General features: G+C 35.2%; 1 protein-coding gene across 35 annotated transcripts in view; it reads left to right on the forward strand.

Annotated features, from left to right (window-relative positions):
- Positions 1–12956, forward strand: part of LOC129619891 (uncharacterized) — a 684565-nt gene that overhangs the window by 276062 nt on the left and 395547 nt on the right. Inside the window, exon 4 of one of the 35 annotated variants that reach the window (XR_008698260.1) lies at positions 9673–10028. The exons of the other annotated variants lie outside the window; for them this stretch is intronic. The gene's annotated coding sequence lies outside the window, so the exon portion shown is untranslated. Of the gene's footprint in view, positions 1–9672; positions 10029–12956 lie in introns of those variants that run through there. 35 annotated transcript variants of the gene reach the window in all.

Raw genomic sequence — 12956 nt, forward strand, 5'->3', positions numbered from 1 at the left:
AAATAAGTTGATTAAATTCAGAAATAAAAAGATAAAACCCTTTTCAGAAATAAAGACTCAATTACATAATGTTCAAAGGGGATATGGATTAAAATAACAATTTAGTAAGGAGCCTTGAGGTGAACTACAAAAATAACTGAGGAAATGGGAATGATTTAAAGAAAATAAGAGGGAAAAAATTGAAATGGAAGACAAGCCAAAACTATATAATAACCTGAGTCTCTGAAAAAGATAGAATAATAGAATCCAATTAATATCTAATACTATAATCAAAAAAAAAAGTTTCCAAAAAAAAATAGAAGACCTATATCAACATATCAGAAAAATCCTATATTGATCTGAGATAATTTTAACTTTGTTCCATCAATGTATCGATTCTTGTGTCAATAACACAAAACCGTAACTACTATATTTTTATAATAAGTATTAATGTCTGATAATACGACTACATTGTGTGGTGCTTCATTGCTTTTGCTATTTTATGCCCTTGGCATTTCCATATAAATTTTTGAATTGGCCTTTCAGTTTTCACAGTAAAACTTATTGGAGTCTTATTGGGTCTCATTGAATCTATTCATCAACTTCGTGAGGATGGATATATTTATAATATAATATTGAGCCTTCCAAACCATGAATATGATATATCATTCTAATTTCTCTCAATGATGTTTTGTAGTTTTCAGAGAATGATATTTAATGTCTATACTTTAAAAATAAATATATAAAATATATTTTAAGTACTTTTCTCTTTAAAATGCAACAGATTGAGAGACTGAGTTTATTACAGACAGAGAGTATAATGGAAGTTAGTGATGATAAGATAAGGGCATTCATGATCCATTTCTTCCTTGAGTGTAAAACTGAAGGATTTTGAGCATCATCAAAAATGTAGTCTTTTGCAACCTAAATTTTAATATATATTTCATATATATTTTAATATCTAATACCAAGCATGGTAAAATATATAAAATATCCTATGTTCACATGTATCAGTGAGTAATTTTTTGTTGTATAATTAAAATAATGTTCCATTACATCACTGATGAAATACAATGCATCAAACTTTGTATTCTTATAAATGTTTTAGGAACTGTACAAATTTCCTAGGGCTGCCTTAACAAAGTAACACAAGTTGGGCAGCATCACAGAAACGTATGTTCTCACAGTTCTGGAGGCTAGAAGTCTGAGATCAAGGTTTGCTCAGAGCTGCTTTCTTCTGAGGCCTGTAAATGAGAATCTGTTCTGTGCCTCTGTCCCAGCCTCCTATGGTGTGCTGCCAGTTTTGTTATTCCTTATTTTGTAGGTGCATCACCCTAACCTCTGCCTTCATATTTACAAGTCATGTTTCTTGTATGCTTGTGCATGTCCAAATTTCCAATTTTTATAAAAAACAAAACAAAAAAACAGTAAATATTTTGGGGCCCCACTCTATCCCATTGTGGCCTCATCTTAACTCAAAGACCCTATTTCTGAGGTACCAGAGGTTAGGATTTTAGAATATAAATTTGAGAGGCATGCCATTCAACCCCTAAAAATAATTTGTTCTGTATTGTAAACATTTTTGGCATGCAATTTTAAATATTTATTTAAAACCCCTTCTTTATCCTGCATGGACTTCCCTGGTGGCCCAGATGGTAAAGCGTCTGCCTACAATGTGGAAGATCCAGGTTCAATCCCTGGATTGGGAAGATCTCCTGGAGAAGGGAACAGCAACCCACTCCAGTATTCTTGCCTGGAAAATCCCATGGACAGAGGAGCCTGGTAGGCTACGGTCCATGGGGTCTCAAAGAGTCGGACACGACTGAATGACTTCACTCACTCTCTATCCTGCATGAGTGTGTGCTAAGTCACTTCAGTCATGTCTGACTCTTTGTGACCCCATGAACTGTAGCCCACCAGCCTTCTCTGTCCATGGGATTCTCCAGGCAAGAATTCTCGAGTGAGTTGCCATGCCCTTCTCCAGGGGATCTTCCTGACCCAGAGATAAAACTTGCATCTCTTACCTCCCCTGCACTGGCAGGCGGATTCTTTACCACTAGCACCACCTGAGAAGCCCTAACATGGGAAAATATCAGGAAATTCACACATCTGTCAAATGATGTTAGGAAATGCTGCTCTGTGTGACAGTGAATTGTCCTTTTTTCTCTTCACTTAAAAGTTTACCTTCCCTTATAGAATAGGAGGTTACTTACTTAATATCTTATTTTACTTTATAGTTAAGTTGAATATATTGCTTTTCCTTATTAGTCAAGAAATTTTGGAAGCTATGCACAATTTTATTTTTAATTTAATGCCAATGTGTTGCACATAGTGAGTGTTCAGTAATTATCTCTTCAATAATTGAATAAATGACTAAAGGTGATGGTTTCAAAAAAGAACTAATGAAACTTCACATTGCTATCATTGACTCTTTTTTCTTTTTGATGTACCATTTATTTTATTGCCATAAACATCCTTTGTTTGAGTGGTATCTTTTATTTCAAATGATGGAACAAAGGTTGTTAAGTAGATATGTAGAAATCACTGCACCTTCCACTATATTATACTCTAGGGTGAAATGTAGCATCTGCTCTACAGTGAACAGCATGGCCCCAGAAAGATTCCATCACCCAGGAGGAACATCAAATCTGACTGGAAGCATAGTGGCTCAGATTTAGGATGGTCAAAATATAATTACCCAAAGATTAATTTGACCAGGAAAGGAGAATTAAGCTAGTTTGCCAAGAAATTCATTGACTCTTTTGGGGCAACAGTAACCTATCCGTTTATCAGTTAGTAAAGTACAAAGTGATGTGCCGCATAATAACAGGGGGAAATATTTCTGGAGCTCTACATTTTATAAAAAATATTTGAGGTTGCAGATTTAGTTTTTAAAGATGGGATTTTCTCCCGTCATTCAGATTGCAAAGGGAGAGAAGTGGAAATAAATTTGTCATCCCATTTAGTTTCCAGGACGTTAGGACTGTCTTATGATCCTTTTGCAAACATTGTACTTAAGAAGTATGCAATATTTCACTTTTATATTTTTAGCAATATGCTATATCAAGCCATCACACTTACTCAAGGGAGAAGATGGACCTTTTTGAAAGGGAACAGTCTCTGAGTGTGTCAGTAAAGAAAAATACTTTGGTGTAGTGGTTCTTAAAATTTTACAACTAAATATCCCCAAAGCAAAGGATAATACAAATCCCCAGGGTCAATTAAGAATCAGCCAAGCAACTTTAAGGTCATAGCTTTTATATTTTCCAATTTATAAGAAGTTTGTGTCATATGCCAGAATAATTTTTTTAGTGTTAAAATATATCTTCCCAATTTTTATCAAAATGATAGTCTAGGAAGAGGCACTTATTTTGTGGATTTCAGGAAACTAGTGTGTCTTTCATATTTTAGTTTAAGATAGCAAAATTAGTAAAAGTCACCCCATCTTTCCTTCAAATGTCCGAACAGATGTTTTCCAGGGCTCAAAGGAATAAGCACTTTGCTCACTGAAGGAGATAACAAGTGGAGTCTCACCCAGTAATTTAAATTGTTATTTTTCATTTAAAATTTTTTGGCGAGAACTTATGGTTTATCCTGAAAAAGGGAAAATGTATTTCATTCATTTGTGTTTTGTAAATATCTTCCCTAGTTGTTTCCCTTTAGTTTTGTTTTTAAAGTACAGATATTTTAACTTACTCTATTGTTAAATCACTGATCTTTTTTTCCTCAAAGGAAAGTTTTCCTCAAAAGTTATATATATATATATTTAAATATTTAAAACATATACAAGTTTAATGTATACATATGTTTTAAATTACGTATGTCTATGTTTTAAACTTTAAATATATATATGTATACACACACACATATGAGTTTTAAGTATTTAAGTATACCAACCTAGAATTCTTTTATTTCTAAAGATTGTTCCCTCATTTGTTAGTTTTTTAAAGTGAGCTAGTATCACCAAGAAGCACAATGTCAATATGAGGATTAGGGGAATAATAATAGCCCCCTGGGCTGCATTTCCCTGGAAAGAGCAAATAAACAGATCTAAGTAATGAGCTTTGTCATTGATCATCCCAAAGTTTCAGTCAACATGTTCTCTGAGATTCCAGAACAAGAGTTGAAGAGAATATATTTAGGAACATGTTGACTTCCTAGGAAAATCGAGAGCAAGTCTTAGTCACTGGTTCCCAATCAGTTTGTGCCACTGCAATAGAGCCATTTCCTTTCCTTCACCTAACAAGCCCTCCAAGCACCAGTCTTAACATGTCTCCATAATCTTTCTGACTTTCTCAGAAACGTCTATTCAAAATAGATCATCCAGTGCTCTCCACACAAATGTCACATCTTCCCTTGTTCATCCCACAGGTCTTAAAGTTCTTTTGGCTGATGAAGTTCCTAACCAGCTTGGAATAGCTCCTTATCTAGGTCTTCCCAATTCCACCTATCAAAAATTCAATCTGTTCAAGGCAAAGTTCAGAATGTTATCTCTTTCATAAAACCTTTCTTAGTATCACCAGTAAGATGAGGTCTTTACCTCTCCTAAAGCTAAACACAAGTATTAATATCTGTACTACAAACTATTTTTTCACTATAATTATAATTACATTGTGACTTTTGCATTTGTCCCTTTTTAATTGCTTACGGTTATAGAAAAATATTTTCTAAACTTTTCTACCTGGACACGGCGGCACATTTTACACAATATTTGGAATTCCAGATTAAAGTGCTTGAAGTAAATCCATTTACGTAAAATTCTAGAAAATGCAAAACATAGTGACAGAAAATAGCTATCTGGGGATAGAGGTTTGAGGAACTCAGCAGAGACTGGGTAGAGGGGGTGTAGCAGAAAGGGTTACAAAGGGACATGAAGATTTTAGAGACAACAGATATATTCACTATCTTAGCTTTGCTGATATTTTATGGGTGTATATATAATATATATATATCTATCAGAATTTATCATTTAAATATCTATCATTTATTGCCAATTTTACTTTAATAAAACTTTTATCAAACTGATATTTGTGCCACAAAGAAAAGCATGCTCTGTGAGAGATCTTTAGGATAATAAGTGAAGGCTCTTTTGGGGATAGCTATGAAGTCTAATTCTGATGGATGAGAAACAACTGAATTCATGAAATTCCGGAGAAAAGATTTACCCAGATAGAAGAAACAGTTGCAAAATTGTAAAGAACTTGGAGTATTAATGAAAATAAATGAAACAGGGAAAATCAGGAATGAGAGGGTGACAAGAAATGTGGTTGGGATGGTAAGAGTTCCTCCAGGAAGAGTTTGGATTTTATTTGAAATAAAAGGGGAATTACTAAAGGATTTTAAGCAAGAGGTTGTGAGACATAATCCAATTTATGTATTAGAAAGATGTCTTTCTCTGAGATATGTGGACAATAAATGCATGTATCTCTGTGTCAAGTGGGGATACGGGATTAAGAATGGTCAGTTTAGTTCATTTTGGTGGCTCAGTCATGTCCGACTCTCTGTAACCCCATGGACTGCAGCACTCCAGGCCTCCCTGTCCATCACCAACTCCTGGAGCTTACTCAAACTCATGTCCATCGAGTCAGTGATGCCATCCAACCATCTTATCCTCTGTCGTCCCCTTCTTCTCCCACCTTCAATCTTTCCCAGCGTCAGGGTCTTTTCAAATGAGTCAGTTCTTTGCATCAGGTGGCCAAAGTAGTGGAGTTTCAGCTTCAGCATCAGTCCTTCCAATGAATATTCAGGACTGTATTTTCTTTAGGATTGACTGGTTGGATATCCTTGCAGTCCAAGGGACTCTCAAAAGTTTTCTCCAACACTATAGTTCAAAACCATTAATTCTTTGGGGCTCAGCTCTCTTTATAGACCAACTCTCACATCCATACATGACTACTGGAAAAATCATAGCTTTGACTAGACAGATCTTTGTTGGCAAAATAATGTCTCTGCTTTTTAATATGCTGTCTAGGTTGATTATAGCTTTTTTTCTAAGGAGCAAGTGTCTTTTAATTTCATGGCTGCAGTCACCATCTGCAGTGATTTTGGAGCCCCCCAAAATAGAGTCTGTCACTGTTTCCATTTCTTCCCCAACTATTTTCCATGAAATGATGGGACCAGATGCCATGATCTTAGTTTTCTGAATATTGAGCTTTAAGCCAACTTTTTCACTCTCCTCTTTCACTTTCATCAAGAGGCTCTTTAGTTCTTCTTTGCTTTCTGTCATAAGGGTGAGAATGGTGGTAGCAATTAAAGTATTGATAGAAGCACAAAGAACAGGTGTCCCAGTGAAATGAGAAACTGCGTGCCTGGGTTGGGGTAATAGTGTGGAGGGGGAACTGTGAATCCATTCCAGGTATATTTTAAAAATAGAAATCAAGGCACTTGTAAATGGTTTTAAAAAGTGAGAAATGCAACAAAGAGAAGAGTAAAGCATTGTGATTAAGTTCCTGGCTCTAAGCCACTAGATAAAAGTAGGTTGCACTTACTGAGATGGAGAAGGCTGCAGGAGAAGTTGGGTTCTAGTGGAAAAATCAGAGTTCTGATTTGGATGTGTTATAATTCAAATGGCTGTGAAACGTTCAGGCAGAGCTATAGAAGGCTCTGGGAATTACAAGGAAGGTTTAGGTTGGCGATTAACACACACACACAAAACCACAGTTTAAATTGTTTGAAGAATGTCCCTCCTTCATCTCACTGGGAATATACTCCAGGATGAGCGTGGGCTTGTAGATGGGATTCTGCTGATTTGAGAACAGTCTCAGTCCCTATGTACTTCTCTCAGTGCAGGCATCTTGCCAGACTTTGAGATCTTACTTGTGTAAAGATTCATGTTGTCTTTGTAATAACAGATCCTAAGTACTATCCAAATATTTTATTTGGCTATCAAAGAACAGCAATCTCTGTCAGTTTTGGGAGAATAAAAGGTGATATGTTGTTCTCTAAGGAGGTGACTTCCCAAAGAATTCTCGAGAGTAATTTTGACTAGCAATGCTTTGATTCTGATTCTCTTTCAGAAAACAAAACCTGAAACTTAAAGGGATATAAATGGATTATCAGTACATTGATATTATTTAAGGCCAAAGAAATAAATGGGATTATCCAGGAGAGAGAGAAAAGATGCCCTAAGTTTAGCCCTAGCAAATTCCATCATTTAGGAATCCCATTCAGGAAGAGGGACTAGCAACAATGACTGATCAAAAGTAGGCCAATGTGGTAGGAGGAAACCAGAGTGCATAGTGTCAAAAACACAAGGCAATAAGGTTATGAGAAATGATCAACTGTGCCAAATGTGGCTGGAGGTGGAATAATATGTAAAACAGACTGTGTTACATTCATTTCACACCCAGGACCCAGCACAGAACCTGGCACTCAATAATTTTTTTTGCTTAAATGTTGTAACATCCAGTCATATACTCCATGAGCGAATATGATGAACCATGGTTTATTACTGTAGGAATTTTTATGCTACTTGCCCTGCTGAAAAATAAGCAAATTCATGTAGATATCTATACAGCACTATATCTCAAACTACTGTGACAAAGTATGTGGATTTGGGGAATTTTATTGCAGCATGAATATCAGTCCAAAATAATCCAGTCAGTATAATTAACTACTGCATTTTTATTAGATTGTGACTAGTCCCTTTGCTCTGAGTGTGAGAAAACTATTTGCCAATACACATTTAAAAAAAGAGAAGTGGGGGCGGGGCGTGGAATAGAGGCATAAAGTACAAACTGCTCAGTTTTCCAATCAGTGGGATGAGTGGTGAGGAGTGACCTATATGTTATCTAATTTCAGAAGGCTGCAAGTACAAGGCAGTATTTAGATATGCTCTAGAAATATTATTTCAAAAGTTTTGAAATTCTTGTCACTGAGATCTATTTGTAGAAATATTACTCCATTTTGAATAGTCTGGTAGGATATTGGTATATTTCAGTAATGCTGGAAAAAGAAAAACAAGATAAATAAGGTTTCAGTTATTTAAAAATACACACATACTAACAAAAAATAAAGCCCGAATTCCCCTTTCTTGGCCAGGATAATTGATCTTTCTATAAGGTAATTCCTAAAGGGCATCTTCCTTCAGTGTTTCTCTTGATTTATAACTTCTTTTCTATTAAATCTTTTTCAAGCAGGGCCAATCTGACTGTTGAATGATTGACAGGGTTTAAACCTTTGCTAAGACATCAGGCTCAAAGGTTCTAAGATTGTGATAGATCACAGAAAAAAGTTGTTATGAAGGAATTTAAAAATATAAACCAATAAGCTAGACCTAAGTAAGATGTAGGTCTGCCCAGTTATAATTTTCTTGGTTCAGAGTAATGTTCCATCATTCTAACTTTGGAAGCTTGGATTTTACTCTTCTTATAGGAAGTTTTATTCCTAATTTGTATTAAAACAGACATTGAATATCTAATGATATTTTTTTCATGGAGTCATGTAGATTTGTTTCATGGAGCAGTATAGATTTTAGTTTTATTATTTATTTTTCATTGAATAAATTTGAAGTGTAATACTGTATAAATTTAATGTATACAGAATGTTGCTTATATACATTTATATATTGTAATACAATGGCTGATATAGCAACATTTATAAATTACAAATTATAGCACAATATTGTCTATATTCATTTTACTGTGCATTAGGTCTCCATGGCTTATTTACTGCTCTTACAGATGTGTACTGTTAAACACCATCACTCTTAATTTCCCTGCCCTGTACCCTGGAGATGACCATTTTACTTCTGGGTTTTTCATGTTTAACTCCTAAAAATTCTGCATGTTAGTCATATTATACAGTACTTGTCTTTTTCTTTCTGGTTTATATTGCTTAGCATAATGCACTCAAGGTTAATCATTGCTGTTAAAAATGGGAGGATATCCTCTTTTCTCATAGTTGAACAATATTCCATTGTGTATATATACCACATCTTTTTTATCCATTCACCCATTGATGGGCATTTGTCTTTTTTTTCTCATAGCTCGGTTAGTGTGAATTATGTTCCAATGAACAAAGGAGTGCAAATATATCATCAAAATCTTTTTCTTTCATTTTTGAGTGGTATATACCTGGAAGTGGAAATGCTAGATCATAAAATAGATCTATTTTTTAAATTTTGAGAAACTTCAACATTTCTTTCAAGGTGGTAGTACCAATTTACATTCCTATCAAGAACATGTCAGGGTTCTCCTTTACCACAGCCTCAGCAGCCCTGTTGTCTCTTGTCTTCCTTGTGCTGGCTATTCTGACAGATTTGAGCTGATATCTCATCATGCTTTCCCCTTGCTTTCCCCTGCTGATTAGTGATGTTGAGCATCTTTTCATGTGTCTGTTGGCCATTGTGAGTCATCTTTGGAGGAATGTCTGTTCAGTTCATCTGCCATTTAAAATATAATTGTTTGTTTCTTTTTGTTGTTGTTGTTGAGTTGACTGAGTCCTTTGTATATTTTGGATATTAGCCCCTTATTCAATATATGGTTTGCAAAAATCCCCCCCACTTCACTTTTGGTTGTGCAGTGTGGCGTGTAGGATCTTAGTCCATGACCAGATATCGAACCCACATCCCCAGCCTTGCAAGCACAGAGTCTTAACCATTGGACCACCAGGAAAGTCCCCATTCTTTCATTCTGTAGATGGTCTTTTCATATTGTTGTTGTTATTATTATTATTATTTTTTTTTTTTTGCAGTGCAGAAGCTTTTGAGTTTGATGGAGTTGGATTTGTTGACTTTTTTTTATTACTCGCGCTTTTGGAATGATGCCTCCAAATTATTGCCAAGACTAATATTGTTGAGCTTCTTTCCTGTGTTTTTTTATGAGTTTTATGGAATCAGGTCTTATGTTTAACTCTTTGATCCAGTTCAAGTTAATTTTTGTGAATGGTGTGAAAAAGGGGCCCAGTTATTTTTTACTCTGCCTGTATCTATCTTGTCCTCCCAGCACAATTTGTTAAAATGTCTATCCTTTTGCCATTGGATATTCTTGGCTCCCTTGCTGAATACTAATTAACCATATGTGCTGTGGTTTAATTCTGGGCTCACTTGCTATTTTTATCGGGATAGTATTGAACCTGTAGATGGTTTTGGGTAGCATGGCCATTTCAACAATATTAAATTTTCTAATCCACAAATTTGGAACCTCTTGATGAAAGTGAAAGAAGAGAATGAAAGCGTTGGCTTAAAACTCAATTGAAAAAAAGAAGATCATGGCATCCAGTTCCATCACTTCATGGCAAATATGGGGAAACAATGGAAACAGTGACAGACTTTATTTGGGGAGGGGCTCCAAAATCACTGCAGATGGTGACTCAGCCGTGAAATTAAAAGATGCTTGCTCCTTGGGAAAAAAAGCTATGACCGAGACATCATATTAAAAAGCAGAGACATTACTTTGCCAACAAAGGTCTGTCTAGTCAAAGCTATGGTTTTTCCAGTAGTCATGTATGGATGTGAGAGTTGGACTATAAAGAGAGCTAAGCCCCAAAGAATTGATGCTTTTGAACTGTAGTGTTGGAGAAAACTCTTGAGAGTCCCTTGGGCAGCAAGGAGATCAAACCAGTCAATCCTAAATGAAATCAGTCCTGAATATTCATTGGAAGGACTGATGCTGAAGCTGAAACTCCACTACTTTGGCCACCTGATGCGAAGAACTGACTCATTTGAAAAGACCTTGATGTTGGGAAAGATTGAGGGCAGGAGGAAAAGGGGATGACAGAAGATGAGATGGTTGGATGGCATCACTGATTCAATGGACATGAGTTTGAGTAAGCTCCAGGAGTTGGCGATAGACAGGGAGGCCTGGTGTGATGCAGTTTATGGGTTCGCAGAGAGTTGGACATGACTGAGTGACTGAACTGACTGACTAAATCCACAAACATGGATGTCTTTCCATTTGTCTGTGTCTTCTTTGATTTTTTTTTTAGCAAAATTTTGTTGTTTTCATTGTATGGAATTTCCACTTCCTTATTCTTAAGTATTTTGTTGTTTTTGATGCTACAATAAAACAGAATTGGGATGGCTTTCCTTATTTCTTTTTCAGATGCTTCATCTTTAGTGTAAAGGAATATAAGTGATTTTTTTTTTAATATTGATTTTGTACCTTGCCACATTACTGAAATTGTTGATTTACTCCAACAATTTTTTGATGGATTCTTTGGGATTTTCTGTATATAGGATCATATCATCAGCAAATAACAGTAATTTTATTTCTTCCTTTTTGATTTGTACACCTTTTTTTTTTTTTTTTTTTTGGTCTTGCCTAACTGTATTAGCTAAGACCTCAAGTACTATACTGAATGGAAGTGGTGAATTTGAGCATCCTTGCCTTATTCCTGACCTTAAGAGAAAGACTTTCAATTTCTCTCCTTTGTGTATATGTTGGCTGTGGGTTTGTCTCATATGGCCTTTATTTTGTTGAGTTAAGTTCCCTCTTTGCTGAGTTTACTGAAAGGTTTCATCAAATATGGATGTTGAATTTTGTCAAAATCTTTTCCTGTATCTAATGTAATTATCATGTGGTTTTTATTCTTCAGTTTGTTAACATGGTATATTACATTGATTGATTTGCGCATATTGAAAAATTCTTGCTTCCCTGGGACAAATCCTACTTAATTATGGTGTATGATCCTTTCAATGAATTGTTGGATTTGGGTCGGTACTATTTTATTGAAGATTTTTGATCTATGTTCATCAGTGATGTTGGCCTGTAATTTTCTTTTCTTGTGATATATTTGTCTGGTTTTGTTATCAGGGACCATAATACTTATGGGGGCTCATAATACTCAGGGACCATAACAATATGACCCTGGCCTCATAGAATGAATTCAAAAGTATTCTTTCCTCTTCAACTTTTTGGAATATGAGAGTGGTAGGTGTTAACTGTTCTCTAAATGTTCAGTGTTCTTCAAGTTCCTGGAGGCCCATGGGCCTCTTGCAACCTGAGGGAGAAAGCAAGAAATGTTTTCCTTATTTCCTCTTTGTCTGCTTTCTTCATCTCCCCTTCTATCCCCGCAGTCACCATGATCTCTATTCAGAGAGGACAACTGGTCTCTCTGGCTGCTGTGTGAGTAACCAGGACCCCCCGACTCCCCAACTTTATGTTCCACCTCCTCTGCCAGAAAGATCATGCTGGGTTACTGTTGGACTAGCCACTGCCCTTTCTGCCATTACCATCTATACTGCTGTCATTTCCCTTGCTCTATCACCTCATTTGTGGTCCAATCCATACACTTCTGGGTGCACAATCAGTGGATCTCCCAGGCGTATTGATATATGCTGTGCAGAGGCACTTTTTGTTGTTTATGGATGTCTGATTAGTTGTAAATGAATGGAGAGAAAAAGGGAATGAATTATGCTGCCACAATGCTGATATCACTCCCTAGATTTATATTTTTATACATATTTAAATATATTTTAACATTATGGAGATATTAGCTTATGAAGATATTCTTTATTTTGATTAAGAATTATCTACATTACATGTAGAGAAGATAGCTGGAATAAAACTGAGGAGATTAATTTTGAAAATAACAGAATTAGTGAGACAAAGATTTTGGTCATTAAATATACTATACTTCCAATGATTCTAACATGATAAACTATTAGTAAGTAAAATAAAAGAAAATATAAGGTGAATAAAATTAATAGTGAAAACTATATAATACATCCATTGTTAAAAATAAATGAATTGCTGTAACATGGAAAATTTGGTTTAAAAAAGTAACAGTTAATGCACAGATCATGAAATACTATGAAATAGGTATTGTATCACTTTAATGAAATATTTATTAATAATTGCTGAAATTCACTTTTCATTTTTCTTTAGAGGTATTGAATTACCTAGAAAATGTGAAAGTTCAGAAATAGTTTTGTTTGCTTTTTCCTAAATATATATTCTCTATAAGCACACACAAGCTGCATTTTCTGGACCATATGCGTAACAGTCAAATTTAAATTGTAGGAATTTTAGCTAAAA

Source organism: Bubalus kerabau, chromosome 9 (assembly GCF_029407905.1).
Source record: "Bubalus kerabau isolate K-KA32 ecotype Philippines breed swamp buffalo chromosome 9, PCC_UOA_SB_1v2, whole genome shotgun sequence".
Classification (NCBI taxonomy): domain Eukaryota; kingdom Metazoa; phylum Chordata; class Mammalia; order Artiodactyla; family Bovidae; genus Bubalus; species Bubalus kerabau.